This window comes from Ambystoma mexicanum, chromosome 3p, assembly GCF_040938575.1.
Source record: "Ambystoma mexicanum isolate Mex_15411 chromosome 3p, UKY_AmexF1_1, whole genome shotgun sequence".
NCBI classification, from domain to species: domain Eukaryota; kingdom Metazoa; phylum Chordata; class Amphibia; order Caudata; family Ambystomatidae; genus Ambystoma; species Ambystoma mexicanum.
In genome coordinates this window covers 851,435,800-851,455,549 of record NC_090925.1, presented here as the reverse complement: position 1 = coordinate 851,455,549, position 19,750 = coordinate 851,435,800, and positions in this window count along the sequence as shown.

Genomic DNA, 19,750 nt, shown 5'->3' with positions numbered 1-19,750 from the left:
TTAGAGCCTCAGCAGCACCCCATAAAATATCCTGACGTGTGCTATTTAAGACTGGTGAACAATGGAATCTTACTTCTTCAGATCAGGCAGCCCTGTGGGCCCCGTCCAAGGTTGGGACCCCTGGCAAGTGCCCCTTTTGCCCTCCCACAAAAACTTCTCTGCTCATAGGTTGATAATTCGCCAATGATAGGCCGCGAGTCTGCACTTCACATGTTCGAATTCCGGCAAGACTACACCGACCCTTCTTCCTTCCAAGAAAGATACGTGGAAAATCCTTGCCAGAAATGATTACGTGCTAAGAAGCAAGACAAATATAGCACGAAGCACTGAATAAAAACCTATTATTGCTGCTGATGAGTTAATAACCACATAACTTACATTAGGAATCATGCAATGGGCTGGGAGGGTAGAGCAGGGGCCAACAATGTGATACTGAGGCAATAAGTCTTGAGACAGCGGGCCATTACCCGCTAAGGTAATGGCCCTCCGTCGAGGGGCTTATTGCCATTAGTATCCCGGCCCATTAGACTGGGGCACTAAAGTTTTCTTTTCCCTGGCTGCGAGACGCTTTATGTTTCGCAGTAAAAAAATAAAAATAAAAAGGTTACAAAAAATGCCTGCCGCGGACAGAAAACATAGTCCATTTTCTGTTTCCGTGGCGGTCCTAGTAAACAAAGAAAATGGCTGCCATGGAAGGGGAGAAGGGACGACAAGTAGTCCCTTCTTCCCTTCCATGGCGGCTATTCACTTACATTGGAAAAGAATGTAAACAGAGAAAATGGCCACCATGGAAAAGGGAGAAGGGAATACGTGTGGTCACTTCTCCCTTCCATGGTCGACTATAAACAATAAATAAAAAGAAGCCGACCAGCGCAAGGGACCCACAAATAAGTATGTGGGATTATCGTCTGGTAAGGTGGTACGGCTCGCAAATGTACCAATCGGTACATTTGTTTGAAGCGAAAAACCCTGCGCCAGGTACTAATTTGCAATATGGGTTCCATCCCCTGCCCAGCTAGTTAGCAAATGGAGGTGTCCAAGATTTCGAGTGAAATAAATCATTAATTAAATAAATAAATTGGCTGAGTGAGAGGCTGCACAGCTGTAGTAGTGTGAGTCACGCTTAGTAATCAGAGGGAGGTGCAGTGAACTGCAAACAGTACTGTTATTGGTGTTGAAAAGAAATGTGCTTCCTATATACATAAAGGGCCACACGTGGAGCCCTGAAGGAGAAGAGCTGTGGCTGGTATCCTGTTTTCTCATCTCTTGCATAGTCGGTTCCTGGAGCATGCACGGTTGTAGCACATGCACACTGACTCTTTTGCGCGATGCGGAGGTAGAGCGTGGTGCACGGCAGGACTCCTTTACACAAAATGCATGAGGAATGACAGTCCAGTTTTTATAGACCATTGTCTCTGTATTTTTCTGCCCTACGTCTTTCACGTACAGGCTGCCACAGATATCCTTCTGAAGGACTCTGGTTACCATGGGTCACTGAATGATGTCTAGCTGCAGGACTACAGAGATTCTTCTGAAGAACTCCGGCTACCATTGGTCACTGAATTATGTCTAGCTGCAGGACTACACAGATCCTTTTGAAGGACTCTGACTACCATGGGTCTCTGAATGAGGTCTAGCAGCAGGACTACAGAGATGATCCTGAAGGACTCCAACTACCATGGGTCTCTGAATGATGTCTAGCTGCAGGACTACAGAGATCCTTATGAAGGACTCTGGCTATCATGAGTCTCTGAATGAGGTCTAGTTGCAGGGCTACAGAGATCCTTCTGAAGGACTCAGACTACCATGGGTCTCTGAATGATGTCTAGCTGCACGACTGCTTTGCTCGCTCACTCCAGATGCTTCATCGTGAGGTGAGATGTTGGTCTGTTCACCATGATTGGTGTCCTCCCTCTGGAGGTCTTCCATCTTTGTGGGGCTTCTCAGCCTTCCAGCAGGAGGCGAGTACCCCTTTTTGCCAGCTCGCTTCCTGCTCTCGTTTAGTGAAGAGCTACTCTTTCCAAATTGCAGACTCTGTTTTTCTCATTGCGTACATAGTTATTTCCTGCCCTGAGCGCCTGCAGATGACGGGTGGATTTGGATACTGTCTCCGTCGTCGCTGTTCATTCTCGCTTTGACTCAATCCCCTGTGTGTTTGCAGGGACACTTCGCCTCATGCATGTCATCATAGTAGTGCTTTTGTTTAATCTATTTCTTTTTTTAACGCCACAGTATATCTCCCACTGGCATGCTAATATCTTATATCGCATCCAGATTCTGGGTTGGCATAAAACGTGGGTGGGCCCTTCTCTTCCCCCTCTCATCATTTGAAACTATACTGGGTCTCAGCTTGTGGGTCGCAGCCTCTTCTAGGGCATGTAAGTAGAAGTGATTGTTGAATGGCACAGCCACCTAGAGGCTTCCTTAGATTTATCTATTTACTCTCAAAACCTTTGCCATTGACCTTGGGGGTGATGGAGACCTGCTTTGTGGTTGTTTTACATTCAATTCTCTTAGAAAAGCTACCATTGTCTGCAGTACTAACCGAACTCTGCTATCAGTAATTAGCTCTTTGGGAAATCCTTACCTTCTCATGCAGTCTTCCAAAACGCGGATCAGTGTTCTTGTGGTCATGTCTTAAACAAAGTAAAATCCTGCCTGGTGTGTAGTATGTTGTCACTGGTGTAACATTCATTGCACTGAATGCTCTCTCTATGTCATCATCCACATCAGGCAACCTATACGCTTCTTTCGTTCTATATTTGATTAGTCCGAAATACCCTTCAAACACCATAGCAAAAACGACCAGCCTCAGTCCGAAGGCAGAGATCACTTTGTTACCTCTGAATACCACTTGCTCTCTCACAAGGCGATCTGCCTGTACGGTTGCAGAGCTGGAGTAGGCAAATTTTCCATTCGGCCAACCCACCACCACATAGGGCCTCATTACAAGTTGGCCGGTGTGGAAATAACATGCCGGTATTAATGTATACCAGCATGTTTCCGCACCGGCAAACTACAAGCTTGCCGGTGAGGTGCCTCATTCAACTACAGCTAAGAGCTTACTGGCAAACATAGCCGGTAATATTGGCAAATCCCCCATAGAGTCCAATGGGACTCCATGGAATGGGGATTTACCACTGAAACCGGCAGACTGAGTGCCGGTGTCGGTAATACAGTTTGGTGATATTCTGCCGGATTTACGGGCTTGATACCACCAAACTTGTAATGAACGCCCTAGTGCCAAACCCTCTGTAGCACATTGTTGAAGGCCATCATATCACGCCACTGCCTTTCACTCCGCTTGCCTGCTTCATTCCCTGGCGATGTCTTTTAGGGAGGCTACTAAACCCTTGTCTTCCAGGAATGAACTGGGTGCTGGCTCCTTGACAGGCAGTCGAGGGTGCCCGGATCATTCCGTCATGCAGGACCTCGCTCCACTGTAAATCTGTACTCATACCATTTTGCAACAAATCTTGATATGTTATTATCATTATTATTATTGTGGTATTTATTGGGCGCAGACCTAGCATCGATAAGCAGCCGAATGCTTGAATTATATTTTTGGTGTCTATCAATGGACCCCCGAGACTGAGTATTTGTACAGAAGGTTTTGTGCTTAGTGTGGCGGTGAAATGTCAAGGCCCATACATACATTCTAAACCTGTTCGCTGCCAATACACAGGCCAACATTTCTTTCTATGGATGGTTGAAATTACTGTCAAACTCATTTACCGTTACCACCACTCAATACTGCATGATGTGGAGTGCTGGTGAGGTGGTGCTAATGCCCGTTTTTGGAGTCTGTAGGAAGTATTTACCTCCAGTAGTGTGACTCGAGTAAATCCTCCACTTCACCTGCAAAGTCAGTATTCAGCGTTGCAGTAAACTTGTCAGTAATCACATTACTGCCAAAAAAGTGGTGATAATAGAATTGCCACCAAAATATTGTCACACAGCAGAACTCGCAAGGAGGCAGTATGACTGAATTCTTCTTTTCTGATGCAGTGTTTGGGATCCAAAGTCAACTGGGATTTCATTCTGTTTCTTTTCATCGGCCAAGGACGCCACTGTTCTCTAAACGGTGGCTTCAACTGTGATCAATGTGTCCAGCTTGAGGCCAAATGGCATCCTGGAGATCATTCTGAGTTTGTTGGTGCAGAAAGAAGTGGCAGTAATTCCATTACCACCACTTTTTAGGGCGGTAACGGAATTACCCAATTTTTCCAGCACCGTTAAATTTCACATTTTGATGGAATTGCCACCGGCAGAATTAGTGAGTGGTAATTTCACCGATTTTTGGAGGAAAAGTGGGGGATTTACCTCCACTTTTCCTCCAAAAAGCATCCAATTTACCACTCAGTAATTCTGAAGGTGTTATTTCTGCCAAAAACCCCAATAAATGAGGACTCACACCACCCATCACTTGTAATCAAGTAGTAAACACATGGGACCAAGTGGCAGTAACTTTATCTGATTTTGGCAGTAATTTGGCAGAATTACCTCTGAATTACTGCCAAACACGGAAATCAGCTTCACTGTGTTTATAATGTAGAACTTCATTTTTGCAAATGCAGCTTCGAGTCCAAAATGCCAGGGGTAGGAGAAGTGACATCACACCACCCTTGACCTCTGATGACATCACAGGAAGTGATGTAATTTGACCTCACCCCGAAGTGACATCATGGGAAGCGATGAAACACAACCTTTCACCCCTTGACAAAACTGGAAAAATACTAAAAATATGGTTACACTATCGCTATAATGTGATATACATTTCATACAAGAATGGATCACCATATGTATCATTAATATCAGTGTGCATAGGCCCATATGACCAAATTACTGTGAATGCAAGCAGATGTCCAAGGCCAAATGATGATGATGTGTTATTATATAGCACTTACGCTTAAGCGCTTTATATAGAACAAATTTACAACCAGCCTGTGGTGCAACTCATTTATTGACCTTAGAAGGATGAAAGACTGAGTTGTGTTTGAGAACAGACTAAATGAGTGACTCAACCCTTGAAGTGTGCCTGAAAAAAACCTATAATGAGTCTAGCAATTTTTGTACAGAATTACAGAAAGACACATTATTTGTTATTCCTATTCTTTCTTATTTAGGGCCACTGCTCAAGGTGGTTTGTGGAACCTTGTTTTTTTAAAAGGCCTGAACAAAAAAGCCAGCCACTCCATAAACAAAGAGCCACATGGTGCTGGCCACAGCCCAGGAGCTTTTACATTTATTCAAATAAAATAAAAAATAAACGTTTTTCTTCATTAGGGGTAGCAAGGGAGACCTCAGGGGTCGAACCTGCGACCCCTGGCGACCTCCAAATGATGTCCCTGATTCTGACCCTTTATTTAGCAGCCTCCAGATGGGTTCTATTTTCTCAAAGAACTTTGGAGCAAGCTCTAGGTTGTATTCTAAGAGGGCTTATAACTATTTGAGTTCTTCTTTTGAACATTCCCATAGGTGCACTCTTTTTTAACCAGTGCAATACTGTCTTCATGACTTTTTGGGTTGGTGCTCATCCTCCCTGGATATGAGGATATTGTAATGGAAGTAGGACACCTTTTGGACATCCCTCAGGAACATGCCCATTATCCTCTGAGACACTACCATTGTGCAAGTACATCCCCATACTCCAAGTTCGGTGATGAATACTGTCAGTGACCCAGATTCTTTCGCGCAGCCTTATCTGATGAGACACGCATATTGAGCTGGTGAAGACGGTAGCATTTTTTTTAGCATGAGCATCAGCTCAGATACTCTGGCATGGCGGCAGCTGTTAGTTGGGTTGTTTTATGTTACCACGCTCTAGTGAGGATGTCTCTGTTCAAATTGTGGAGATCAACACTCAACCAGAGTTTGCTCCGGTTTGCTTGCTCTAGAAGGATCACTGCACTTAGCCATTCCATTATTATTATTATTTATTTCATGTGTTTCAGTTTACAAGTAAACTTTTCACATTACATGAATATTAAAGACATTCAGTTATACATTTCATCAGAGTAATATAAAATATAAGATACCAAATTTTTAAAAAAACATACATTTGCAATATTTAAACACTAGATCATCTAATCAGTCACACAAATTAATCAATATCCAATGATCAATAAGAATTATATACACATACAATATTCTCAAAATATATATTCACAGTTTCCCAAGTTTTACAAACTCCTTACTATTCTATTGTTTTGAAAATGGTGACCTGTTTCTGATTCTATATGGTAATTCCCACAAACCTCTCTATTTTTTGCCAGACATTATACACTGAAATATACACTTTCATATTCTTTGTATTAATGCACTGTTGCCAAAATGCCAGATCTTTTATCATGTCTGCATTATATACATATCTACCATTCGATTTGAGCTACAACTCAGCCAAATCGGGGCATTCAAATAATAAATGCTTAGCAGTCTCCGTGATGTCCCTGTTTTTACATATACGACACCATCGATCAATCCATGGTATTTGACTTACTGTCCCCATAACTGACAATACCGGCAGATGATCCAATCTCAGAAGCAATATAAAGCGTCTCAGTCTTGGAGACGGAGATAGGTTTAGATACAACTGCGGCTTCTTAAAAGTATATAGCAAATGGGACCCAGATTTATACTTTTCCAAACTATACAGATGAGCATAGTTCTCAAGCCAGTCCCATAGCTCAACACGCCTAACAAGGGCGTGTTTCTTTTTGATGATATCATTCCCCTTACTCCGTATCCAACATATCTCCTTAAAGAGCGTTTCCATGCTTTTTTTCAATTGACAAGTTGTAGATTCTTTTAGTGATTCCTGTTTCATGGCCCTTAACAGACTGTTATTGGTGTCATTACTCATTGTGATATACAGTTCTGCCCGTTTTCTTTAACACAATTGATTTAAATGACATAAGGCCTAACTCCAACCTGATTATGGCCATTGGGATACAACCCGGGAGACCTAAAATCCTCCTCCAATATTTGCCCTCTATGATCTGTAGCCACCTTAAATCAAAAGATAAAAGTGACTCCAAACCATAGGTTATCATAGCTGCCAATACCTGGGTATAGAGCTGTCGTGCAGCCCAAATGGTATATCCCCCATAGTCAATGGTGAATCGATGCACCATGGCCGTAATCTGCGCAGCTCTAATAATGCGCGTTTGTTTACAAGAGGGATAATCTCCCTTATCATCAAATTCTACACCCAGGTATTTGTACTGCGGAATATAAGAGATCTCTAAGTCTTTGATAGTCAACCTCAGGCGAGCGATCCTCCTGTTGCTGAAAACCATCAGCTGTGTTTTTTCGCAGTTGATAATTAGGCCACTGGAGTCTGCGTATGCCCATAATGCTTCCGTAGATCTACGTAGGCCACTGAAGGTGTGGTCCAAGATCATCAAATCATCTGCGTAAGCCAGGACCGGGCAATGATTAGCGCCAATCATAGGTGGACAGTTATGAACAGACCTTACAGCAATTGGTAGGTCATATACAAACAAATTATATGCCAGTGGGGCTGTAACACACCCTTGCTTGACCCCTCTATTTTGGATCATTTGCTTGGTCATGTTCCCTTGCGAATCTAATTTGAGGGATACACTAATATTGTGGTGCAGTAGCCAAAGATAATATAACAGACCATCTGGGCAGCCCACTAACTTAAGTTTGGCCCACAACTTTTCTCTAGGAATAAGATCGAAGGCTGCTTTAAAATCCACAAATAGGGCATGCAGAGGGGGATTGCCCTTTGATCTCGCTCTCGTAAGTAATTTATCCATAATGATCAGGTTATTTGAGGTCGAATATCCACGTCTAAATCCCGATTGGAATTTACAGTGAAGACCCGACTTATCAACCCATGCCTGTAGTTCATCGAGCAATATTGATGCAAAAATCTTGCCCGTGCAATCAAGCATGGAGAGCAGTCTATAACTGCTAGGGTCCATTTTATTGCCTTTCTTGAAAATAGGTATTAAGAAGGCAGTCTTCCATGACGGTTGTATAATGCCTTCGGCTAAAACCTTATCAAACAGGATATTTAACAAGCCAGCCCAGAACTCTGGCTTGCTCTTAAGTGTTACATTTGCCAGGCCATTAGGCCCGGGCGCACGTGAGGATTTGAGTCTCTTAATCTTAGCTAACAACATGTCATAGGTCACTTTAAAGGGAGGTCTAAGTGGTGCAATAAGCATATCCACTTGACTGTCTTTCCTGACAGGGTCATTTCGGTTTTCCAAAAAATATTCCCACTGTTGTGCTCCTATGGGATTGATCAAGTGTGTTTTTCCTTTTCCCCTTGCCTCTCCCAAGAGCACCCAGATATTCCTGGTATTTTTGGTACATAGTATATGGACCGTCTTCTGCCAGTGATTGATCTTGTCTAGATGTCTCTTTCCCCTAATAAGGTATCTACATTTGTTCTTAATAACTTTGCAGGCAGAAAGGAAGTCCTTAAGTGTTGGACATGATTTCTTTGCCAAGCGGATTTCTGATCTTCGCTCTCTTTTTACATCTCTTATATACCGATCAAAAGGATTTTCTTTGGAGTGATCATTTCCTATGTTCCTTACAGCTGAGTTTGCATGAGCACTTGAAAATAGTGCGATACAATGTTCTATGGCAACCATCGACATAGATCCAAACACACCATACTTAGGAACATTCTCAAATGTTACTGCATTTGCAGCATTGATTATATTTCCTTCTGACCAGCGTATACAAGATGCAGCATGATTTACTACCAGATCACCCATTGGTTTAGGATCAGGGAGAATATTATTTACTTCAAACGTGAGAGTCAATGATTTATGATCGCTTCACTCATTCGGATTGATCTTCATATCCTTTACACAGGTGGCAACTACTGGATTTATGATAAAATAGTCCAGCGTACTCTGAGAGTTAACAATTTCCCACGTATGTTTCCCCGGGCAATCACTCATTGTTCTCCCATTCACCACTTCTAGATTCCAAATTCGAAAGAGATTCAGCCAACACTGTCCCTCCGGGTCAACTATGGAGTGAGTCATTGAGCTCTTGGTTTTTAATAGGGAATTAGTCGATGTCCCCTTCATCCCGCCAATATGACAGTTAAAATCTCCGATTATTATGATGGCGTTGTTCCCAGAGACTAAAGACCACTGTGCCAAAAGTTCATGTATAGCATCTTGCAAGGACTCTCTCCAAGTAGCCCCAGGAGGGTTATAAAGATGAATCAACAAAATCTTCTGCAGTACTCCCCCAATACATCCTTCAATTTCAACAGCTATCATATTGTCATTGCAACCACCTGTTTTACGACATGATTTGACCATTTGCGAAACACCAATCACTAGGCCCCCATATGGGCGGCCTCCTATCCCTTTTTTGTGCCATTGATTGGTAGATCCGATACCCATCTAATATCATGGGTACAGTCAACCATATTTCCTGCAGACAAAAGCAGGTATGGCTCACAATATGTGGAAGCGATCCCTTGGGGTAAAAAGGTGAGTAAACCCCCTGCAATTCCAAGAGACAATGGTATAATCTCAAGGCTTGTGCACGATGATCGACAATGATTCTGTTAACCATTGTAAAACATTCTGAATTTCTGTCATCTTGATCTCTTTTCCTTGCACAAGCAGAGGAAAAGCCTGTACCTCTATGATCTCATTGTCATCATTCTTAATGCAGTTCGGATCTTCTTTCTCTGGGTCTGCATCAAGCTCAATGTCAACTGCCATTAAACTCTCTTTGTAGCTACGCAGTAACTGGGCAGTAACCAAAAATTTACACTGTATAGCAGATACATTTGGATTAGGGCATTTAAGGGGCTCCACATATTCAAAGTCATCCGATTTAAGTACCCTAAGTTGTGGAACTGAATGCAATCTGGTGGGTAATTCAGTTCTTGTTAACCATCCGGGTACCATTTCTTGATATAAATTCTTAATGAAACAGATGCGATTGCCAGTTTGCTTAGTAGAATCAGATTTCTTTTCCATTGTCAATAAATCTGGCACCCTTTCCAACGGCGCCAGTTCAGGGCAGTTATTTAGGGTGGTCAAGTTTGCGTCTGAGGCATCAACAGCCCGAGGCAGCACAGAGTTGATACTTACTTCTCCAACGGGTATACTGACTTTATCTGAAATTAGCCAGCTAGTAAGACAACCCACACCCTTGGTTGCACTTTTCTTGGCTCTTGCTGCTCTTTTCTTTGACTTTTTACTCCGTTTAGTTTCATTAGCTGTTTCAGGGAGTGATGCGGCAAGAGTTTTCTACGCCTATTCATTGCCTCTCTCCTTGCCTGTTTACGTTGCTTCCTGGAGAAATATACTACAGAGTCATCCTCAGCAATTTCATCAGGCTCCGGTGTGAGTACAGGATCTTCCAGTATTCAAATAGCTACTGATGGATTCCCCTCCGCATCTTCTTTAGTATTGTTGTTACCTTCATCAACAGCTACTTTATGTCTTGTATTGTCCAAAATCTGACCACACATTTTTAATAAAATCTTCATTGCAAACTGCATTGAAGCCATTGACGACTGCAACTCTGCTATCTCCATATTGCAAGGGATTGAGTCATCATTGGTCACCGATGTATTTGCAGCAACTGCTCCAGTCATGCTTATAGCCAGATTGGGTGATGCTGACAATCTAGCTGATTGTGGGGACATATGCACATATGCCTCTGCATTAATTTCCTGATTATCATGAGATGGCTCTGAGATTTCTGCTTGAGCAGGCGGCATTGCCTTTTGCATCTTAAGGCAAAGGTCGAGCAGCGAGTTGTTATCTGCATCACCAAAGGTGGTTTCCTCACGAGGGTTACTGCTATTATGTCGTGCAAGTTCTGGTTCCTCCAGCACTGTTGAATTTTTAGTGGGCTGAGCGTTAGTTGGAAAGAACGATGTTATAGCACCCTTTTTAACTTGTTCTTTCGCTTTATTTTTCTGCTTTCGGAGGTTGTATTTACACTGGACACTCGGCTTGTTTGATGGCATTTTGATAATTACTTATAGTGTAATACAGCACAGTCTACTATATTCTCCTGGGTCACTACCCAGTTCAATGTAATACTATTATCAACTCGATAACTGACAAAACAATGTCTATTCTTGAAAATGTTTACAAAAGTAATAATAAAACCCTTCTTATTTATTAGAAACCGGGATCTAAGAAATTACCACAGACTCCCGGTAGCTAAATAACTATAAAATGCAGAATTACTTTCTCTTGAAACTGGGCTCTTAATGAAGAGATCTTTCCTCTTGTTGTGCCGCCGGAATCAAAGAATCATTCCACAGTTTCCCAGACCCTCGTAGCTCCTGGCACCTCCACAAAGTTTTTTCGCAGCTTTTCCAAGCTCTGGACCTGGCACCTACACAAGGCTTTCATTGCATGTACACTCTCTTCCGATGACTTCCTCTCGAGATAGCTAGAGGAATGGACCAAGCGATCTAAGACACACTGCTGAGTCCAGCCGCACTGTCTCTCTCAACGAACACGAACTTCCCACAGCCGCTTCCGACTCCAGTCCAGCAATACCCTTAGCCATTCCGCTGCTGCAACTGGTTCTGTGATTCCTTTGGCTTCCAGATCGTTGAACAGGCCCTTGGGAGCCACGACACTGACTCTGAGAACACTTCCTTGTGCTGTTCCACAATGTCCTCACGGGTTTCTGTCCACATTCAGTACCTGTGATATCCAGTAGGGGTCCACCTTCATTTTCAGGATTCTTGGCTGGCGCATCATTTGCTATGGAGACCTTCCTTGACACTAAGCATCCCTTCAATTTGATGGTGCACCGTCCGTAGCCTAGGAGGTCTGTATAGGTATCACCACACCCGTTGTGTTTGAAATTCATAGGCTCCATTTTCACAGTTTCTTAGTGTGCTATTTTGGTGATTTTTCTTGGCTGTGCATTAGATGTGAGGGCTCATTAGTGTCTTTTTGCCGCCTTTTTGTCTGTTTGTGTGTTTATTATGCACCCCCCTTTGTCGTCTTTCCTTTTACCCAAACTTTATCTAGTGAAAAAAAATGCAAAACGCGTTCCCTTTCCTTCCCCTTTTCCTCTTTGTGGCACCCAAAACAGTTTAAATAATCTTAAACAACTTTCCTTTTCTTGTTCTTAATCCCATTTGTCTGTGTGTTTGTCCTTCGAGGCATTGGGTAATTTCTTCAATTTGTTCCAGTTAACCTGCCTTTAAAACTAAAAAATAATTAAAGCAGATTAAGAAAACGGGTTCCCTTTTGTATTCCCACTTCTTTGTGCACCTGCCACAAGCTGACATTTTCCACTTTTAAAACTGACATGATGTTTTAGAAAGAATCTGAAGAGAGGTGGAAGAGTAGCTTTGTCCTTGCCTCTTGTCGCTCTGACTGTGGCTTTATTCTCCTCCTTCCACTCCTATTTTAGGTCGGTTTCCCAAACTCATGTGTAGTGGATTGGTCTCAGATGGTTCACCACCGTTATCTTGATCATTATTGTTATCCTCAGACTCATTTTAAGTGTATGTGGGTGGTAGTAGACAATACCAGGAGCATCCCAAATTCTGCACCTCTGCACTTGTTTTTCCTGGCTCACCCGTAAATACTGGCTGTACCTCCACTCGCGCTTCGAACCCAGAAACAGTGTGCTCAACCTCCTCGACATTCTGCCCTCTCCTCGTAGCACTTTTAGGTGATCAGCATCTGTTGTCACTCAAAATGGTCACTTCTGCATAGCCACAATAAGATGACATGTTGCAGACTCAGTTGCAAACACTGAATGTACTTCCTTGCATCACAACTTTGCATGCAGCAATTATTTGGTCTTTCCATTAAAATATAGTGCTGCCACTTACAGCCACAGAATATAACCCATTCCTGCGTACTATCGAAAATAAAACTTATTTGCTGCATCTAGTATTTAGTATGGCCACTTAATGATGGTACAGTCACTATAGCCACTGGGCCCCATTCATGGAACATTTGCCTGGTTCAAAGTCAATTTGCACTGCTGAAAAGTGACTTTGCACTGCTGACACACACCGTGATTCATGGAACTGTGCAAAGTGTCTTTTTGCCGTGCAAACTCTGGGCAAAGTCATTTTGTACTGCAGAAATGACTATGCACTGACTTTGCCCAGACTTTGCACTGCAAAAATACACTTTGCACGGTTCCATGAATCAGGGCTTGTGTTGCAATTGAAAAGTGACTTTTCAGCAGTGCAACTTCACTTTGAACCGGGCAAATATTCCACGAATCTGGCCCACTGAGTATATAATATCTGTTTGTCTTCCCAAAATATAAGATTTTTCTGAAACCAGCATTTGGTAGGACCACTAAAGGATGACCTACTTAGTTAACGACATTGGAGATTATCTCCTCTTGTCAACCAAGAAATATGAGACACTAGCAAAAAGTACCCATTCTCCAAGTGGGTTCTGTGGACAGACATGCCAACACATTCATCAATTTTCGAAAATCGGTGATCCTGTAGGTCGCTGTTCCGATTTGCTTATCACTTGATGTGCCTTGCACTCTGAAGTAAACTGCACTGAGAATGGGCTTGTGTGGCTGGCTTACATAACCCGGAGCAGACATTGGGAGAGCCGAGAGCTGGTGTGCTGCTGCATACTGGGACCTACTTTGCTCTCTCCCCACCTGTTGCACCACCCTGGCATGATGCAGTTAGTTGCGGTGCATTACGGTGCAAATGTCACAGAAACTGTGCATTTGAGTCCTTCTACGACCACATTGACGTTTCCTGATTTCAGGCAACCGTCTCATGAATGAAGGTAGGGTGTCCAAATGTTATGTAGCCAGTCAGGTCTGGAGGGTCCTAACAGGTAACTATGCAGAATTTGGTGCAGATTGGTGAAACAGTGTGGAATCGTATAAGGAACAACACCTCATCAAGCCACAAACCCACAAACACATTTTGACTTGTGCTTAAATCTGGGGAAAGGGGTCGGGTGTCCACATGTCATGTAGCCAGTAATGTCCGGAGGGTCCTAACAGGTAACTATGCAAAATCTGGTGCAGATTGGTGGAATGGTGTGGAATTGTATAAGGAACAATGCTCCACCACAAACCCAGCCACAAACCCACACATTTTTACTTTTATAAATATAGATTTATCTGCAGATAGTATTTGGTATGACCAATTAAAAGACAACATACAAAGTTATAGGCACTGAATGCACTTTCATCTCAAAGGAATTGTATGTCTTGTTATTCACAACTTCCCAAGCTACAGGTATTAGTGGCTATGGTGCAGTCACCTATAGCCAATGAATATAAGCCACTCGTCCCTACTAAAAATGTACAACTTCTTCACTGAAACTCACATTTTGTTTGAAAAATAAACGACAATACACATAGTTTCACGCACTGAATATATTTTCCTGGCTGCCAAGAATCATAAGGCCTTTCCTCGGCAACTAGTATTTGGTTGGACCACAAAATATGATGTCGTCAGTTAAAGACACTGTATGCACTCACTAACCTCAAATGAATTCTAATATTTGTTATTTGAACCATCACAAGCAACTAGTGTTTAGTATGGACGCTAAAAGATGGCACAGTCACTTAAAGCAAGTGAAAACAATATCCTTCCACCTTCTGACAATTATAAGACATTTTCCCAGTAACTAGTGCTTGGTGTGGTCACTAAATAGCATTGCCCTCAGTGACCAATACTAAATATAATCTCCTCCTATATATGATATATAAAACGTTTTCACTTCCACAAGTATTATGCCTGGTTACTAAAGGAAGACACCTTCAGTAACAGTCACTGGATATATCTCCTCCCATCCATAAAATATACTATTAGTATTAATACTATATGATATATCCACTAAAAGACAACATATTCAGTTAGATACTGAATGCGCTCTTTGTCTAAGCACCCTCTCTTACTGTAAGAGTTAAGTATAGGTTGACCAAGGACACCTGGCACCTCAACCTGCTATATAATGCATGGCACGGGTGAGGCATGAGGAGGATCCCCTGGCCCATCCAATCCTCTTCCAAGAGCATGGCAGGAAAAATTGCATGCATCTAACTATCAATGCTGCCCCTTTTAGAAATCCAGTCTCCAAAGCAATAGGCTGACGTGAGAGCAACTTCTGCGGGAAGATTGGCACTGGGGTAAGAGGTATCCAAATGCACACATACCAAGTTGAAAATAATGAGCCCTGCATTCAAGCATGGCTGTTTATAGGGGCTGGGATTTGGAAACATGGAAACCCTGTGAAGCACGTTGCTCAGTGGGGTCCACGGCATGCATGTGCAGACAGGTTGTCCACTACCATAGCTATGGGGATATGGGTGCTTCCTGCAGAGGTGGTTAGGAAGCAGGAAGGGAGGTAGGAGGCTAGGATAGAGGCAGATTACTTTATGCACGTTCAAATACACCAATCTAATACAGCAAAATAATATATAAGACACCTAGAAGATGAGAGGTCCTAAGGGGAGAAGCCAGGCCCATATAAAAGAAGTCAGGTTTGGCTGACCATTGTGCAAGTTTCAAAAGAACACAGGTGAAGAGATGGATCATAATGGAGATGAAAAGTGCGGACAAATGAAGGCTGCTTTGGAGGTGGTTGTGGGAGAAGGGAGGGGATGACTAGGATTAAGGAGTTGGAGGAAGAGGAAGAAGTCGAGGGGGCTGATGTGATAGAGACCTAGTAGGCTGTGAAGAGGGAGACCGAGGAAACAGACCGAAGAAGTTAGAGAAAGATAGAGACTCAGGAGGTTGGGGAGATAGAAGAAGGTGGATAACATCAGGACAAGGAGCTGGTGGAACTAAAGGGGAAGAGGCAGTTAATGACTAAGTGGAGGTGGAGAGAAATATACCAGCTGATGGAGAGAGTGGTCAAAGAATAGGAGGACATGGTGAGAGAACAGTTGGAGAAAGCATAGAAAGAGCCGTTGAAAGTGCCAAAGAGGGAGGTGAGAGAACAAAGAGAGGGAAGAAACACCCTGAGAGGCTGGGATTAAAGGGGCATTAGGAGAGAATATAGAAAACTCAGCAAGAGAAAAAAATAATGATGGAGGTAACAAATATCTGTGAGAAAAGGAGACGAGAAAGAAAGGTGCCCGGGCAGGCATGATCGGAAAGGGATGGCGTCCCATGTACACCCCACACCTGGTGGACCCATAGAGATGGGAGGAATTATGAGCACATAGCGAAGTGATGAGGAGATGATGGATGTTTAGAGCAATGAATGGCTGATTGATGAAGGCAAGGAGAGCGAGGAGTGACCCAACTTATGTTATGATTTTTATTTTATTTTATGGGCATGCAATTGTTACAAAGGCACCAAGAGGATAGCCACAAAAGGTAATTTGCTGTTTGTCCAAGGATCCCTAAGCCAGAGTATTTTGTCTCCTCCCACCTTTATCACCTGCCATTCGGCCAACCCGGCCTCTTTGTGCCTTTCTGCTTTTACTTTGACTCTTGCCACCTCCTCCATTTACCACTTCTTTGGAAAGGAAATTCACCTTTCTCCCGGCATCCAGCACCATCCCTCCACTCCCGTCTCATATCACTGTCTAACCTGACCTTCTTGTGCCATCACGCAAGGGTAACAAAATTGGGGTCCTCTTTGACAACGACCTCCAACTGCAACAGTTCATCACTACTGGCATCTCTGCTCAGCATATCAACCTTCTCAAAATTCAGAAAATTCGGACTTTTCTTACACACCACTCAATGAAAACCCTATTCTCCACCCTCATGCTCAGCAAACTCGGCTACTATCTATACCTAGTCCTTGACCTTCCTCTTTACTCCTTCCTCCTTCTAGACAAAGGGCCTCATCACGAGTTAGGCAGTAATTCTGACCTGGCAGAATTACCATTACCGCTTTGGTGTCTGGCGGAAATATGATTGTATCACAAGTCACCAGGAGCACGCACAGACCAGTGGCAGTAGCGGTAATTCTATTCCACCGTAAATGGGTTCCCGAGGGTAATTCCACCAGAATCGGCAGAATTACCATTACCACCATCAAGAATGGTGAAATAACTGAAGGATAATCCTGCTAAAAATCAGTTGATTTACCGACAGGTGTAATTAACCTCCTTTTGAAAAGGAGAAGCTGATCGGTCGCCATTTTGAAAAACACAATCCACTAAATATCTCAAGATGCAGAAGCCATCCAAGGAAACTGAAGACTTATGTATGTCAGGGGAGGAATTGAAAATCTGTGTCCTGGAAATGAGGCATTGTAATCCCAAATTCACAGAGGTGGATCTTACAGTCCTGGCCGGTGAGGTGGTGGCCAGCGGTAATGCTTTGTATGGGGTCAGCAGCTTAAAGGACACACATCAAAGTAACTCCACGATCTGGTCAGAGTTCCGTGACAAGGTGGTGGCAGTGAGCACTGTACCCAGGGATGTGTAAGATCTGAAAAAAATGTGGAATGATCTGAAAGCCAGGGTGCACAGTCTCCTTGCCCAACACCACAGTGAGACAGTTGCCACACAAGTAGGCACTGTGGCACCCCTGGTCCTGGCACACTAGGAGGAGACATTCAGCACCATCCTCCGCCTGGCCGGTCTGGAGGGAGTAGGAGCAGCTGAGTTCTGAGCTGGCCGCTAATCTGAAACTGTTAAGTGCAATGTGAAACAGATTCACAACAAAGGGCACAGGGCCTCCACTACTAGTCAACCTGCTTACTATGTGGCTGGCAAAATAAATCACAATCGCACATATCAATGAGCATGCCACCTGCCAACTCACACCCAAGCACACTTGACGTGCAGTGAGAGGACAGTAGCCATATGTACCCTGAATGGACAAACAACTCTAGTGTCCATGGGCATACAGCATCGCCCTCACATGCATAGGCATAGGCAAACACACAATGCTATGGGTCAGAAAGGCATATGTTTGGCATATGCCACCCGTCCACACACAAACAAGTAACATGAGGGACTGTAGGGGTGCTGCATGCATCTGTGGCCTTCTCAATGAAATGCTGCAACCAGCCTGACCACCATGATCACCCCCCCGTGGCCACTACACAATCCCTTCAGGGCCACACCACCTACTGCATTCAGGCAGTCAATATGCATTCACCAGTTGCATGGTGCATTGCCATCAAGTGCCTGGTGTCACATGTGAAACACCCACACCCTTCCCAATGTAAACTGTATTGAGTGGGTGGGCTAAGGACAAAGTTGTAATGCAATGCACAAACAACCCTTTATGCACAGTTCATCAGATGGCATGTCACTCATGTCATCATAGGTAGCCATAACAGCCAGGTGCAACAGGAAGGAAGCTGCACAGCAGGCACCACTGGCACCACTACTACAACCCCAGCACCACCCTCTAGACACACCTCTAGGGATGCAGGCCATAGAACTGGCAAATGGAAGAAAGGCAGGATCTTTGCTTTAGCCACCATAGTGCCCAATGCCCTGACAGCAATAGCAGCTGTGCCTGCCAGCACTGGTGACAGCTGAGCCATCCCCACCTCCGGCACCTGTGATGCTCCTGCCATCAGAGTCACCACACCACAGCCAAATGTGCCTTCACAACAGCCACAGTCAACAGCCACAGTGGTGACCACTGGCACCGATGCAACTGTCCGTGCCAATGCTCAGCTCAGCGACAAGGGTGGCAGTGGAGACCGAGGCAAACATTCCCCACACTCCTGCTATCACAAGGGGACTGCCCCGTCAGCTGGACTCTCTGCCACTTCCCTACCTCTCCCCTTTCACCACAACGTCTTCGTCCACATGCACTGGCCAGCCTCTCCAGTGGCATCATGATCAGGAGAGTGATTCCACTCCTGATGATTATTACAATGCAGATGGTGTGCAGAAAGACCATCCATCGCTTTCTAGATCTGGGGGGGCATCTAGAAAGCGATGGATGGTCTTGCTTCTCAGTACCTGGCTGACTGCATCGTTATGTGCTCATCATCTTATTCCCTTGGCTCCTCCTCTGTACTTAACCTCACTGTCCCAAGCTCCCATGCCTCCTCACCATTCTGCTCTTTCTCGCTACTCGCCCAGCGCCATTGGAACTCTGTGCACATTACAATCAGAATCAGCCTGAATGTGGATCTCTACAAAGCGTGACTTAACCTTGCTCCTACTGGCAAAAGTGACAGCTCCGCCCCCAACCTCTTCCCCATTCCTCCATACCTGGCCCAACCACTCAATACAGTGCTTTATCATAATGTACTTTTGTGTATTTATTAGTCACCTTTGTTTTCTTCCGAATTCATGTCCCACTTTTATCACACCCCTAATTACAGCTTCACCACTTTTTCATATATTTGTTTTATTGTACAGCCACTTTTTTAGGGAATCTTTCCGCCATATGAAAATGGCTCATTGGAACTCATTTCTGGTCGAAATTGACATCCCTGTTCTCCAAATAAATACAAATACAAATGCTTCCTGCAAGTATCACCGGTTTCTTCTGGCGAAAACCCTCCTTCCGCCACTCTTTCATCTCCTCCTGACGATGACTCATCACTGCTACCTCCATTGACTGTTACCTTCTCTTCCTCCAAATGCTTTGTACCACCTACTTTTTATGTTACCTCCTCTTCCTCCAAGATATTCCCACATCTCCTTTTCATGTTACTTTTTCTTTCTCAAAAACTCCCTCCTCCCCCTTCTAGCTGCTTCTCCCCATTTGACCTACAAAACTGCCAATGCTCCACCTTCCTCTTCGTGCTCTCCAAAGTTCTTTGACTGTCAAGCACAACCTGCTCCAGGAACCCACACTAATTCACTGGGCTGC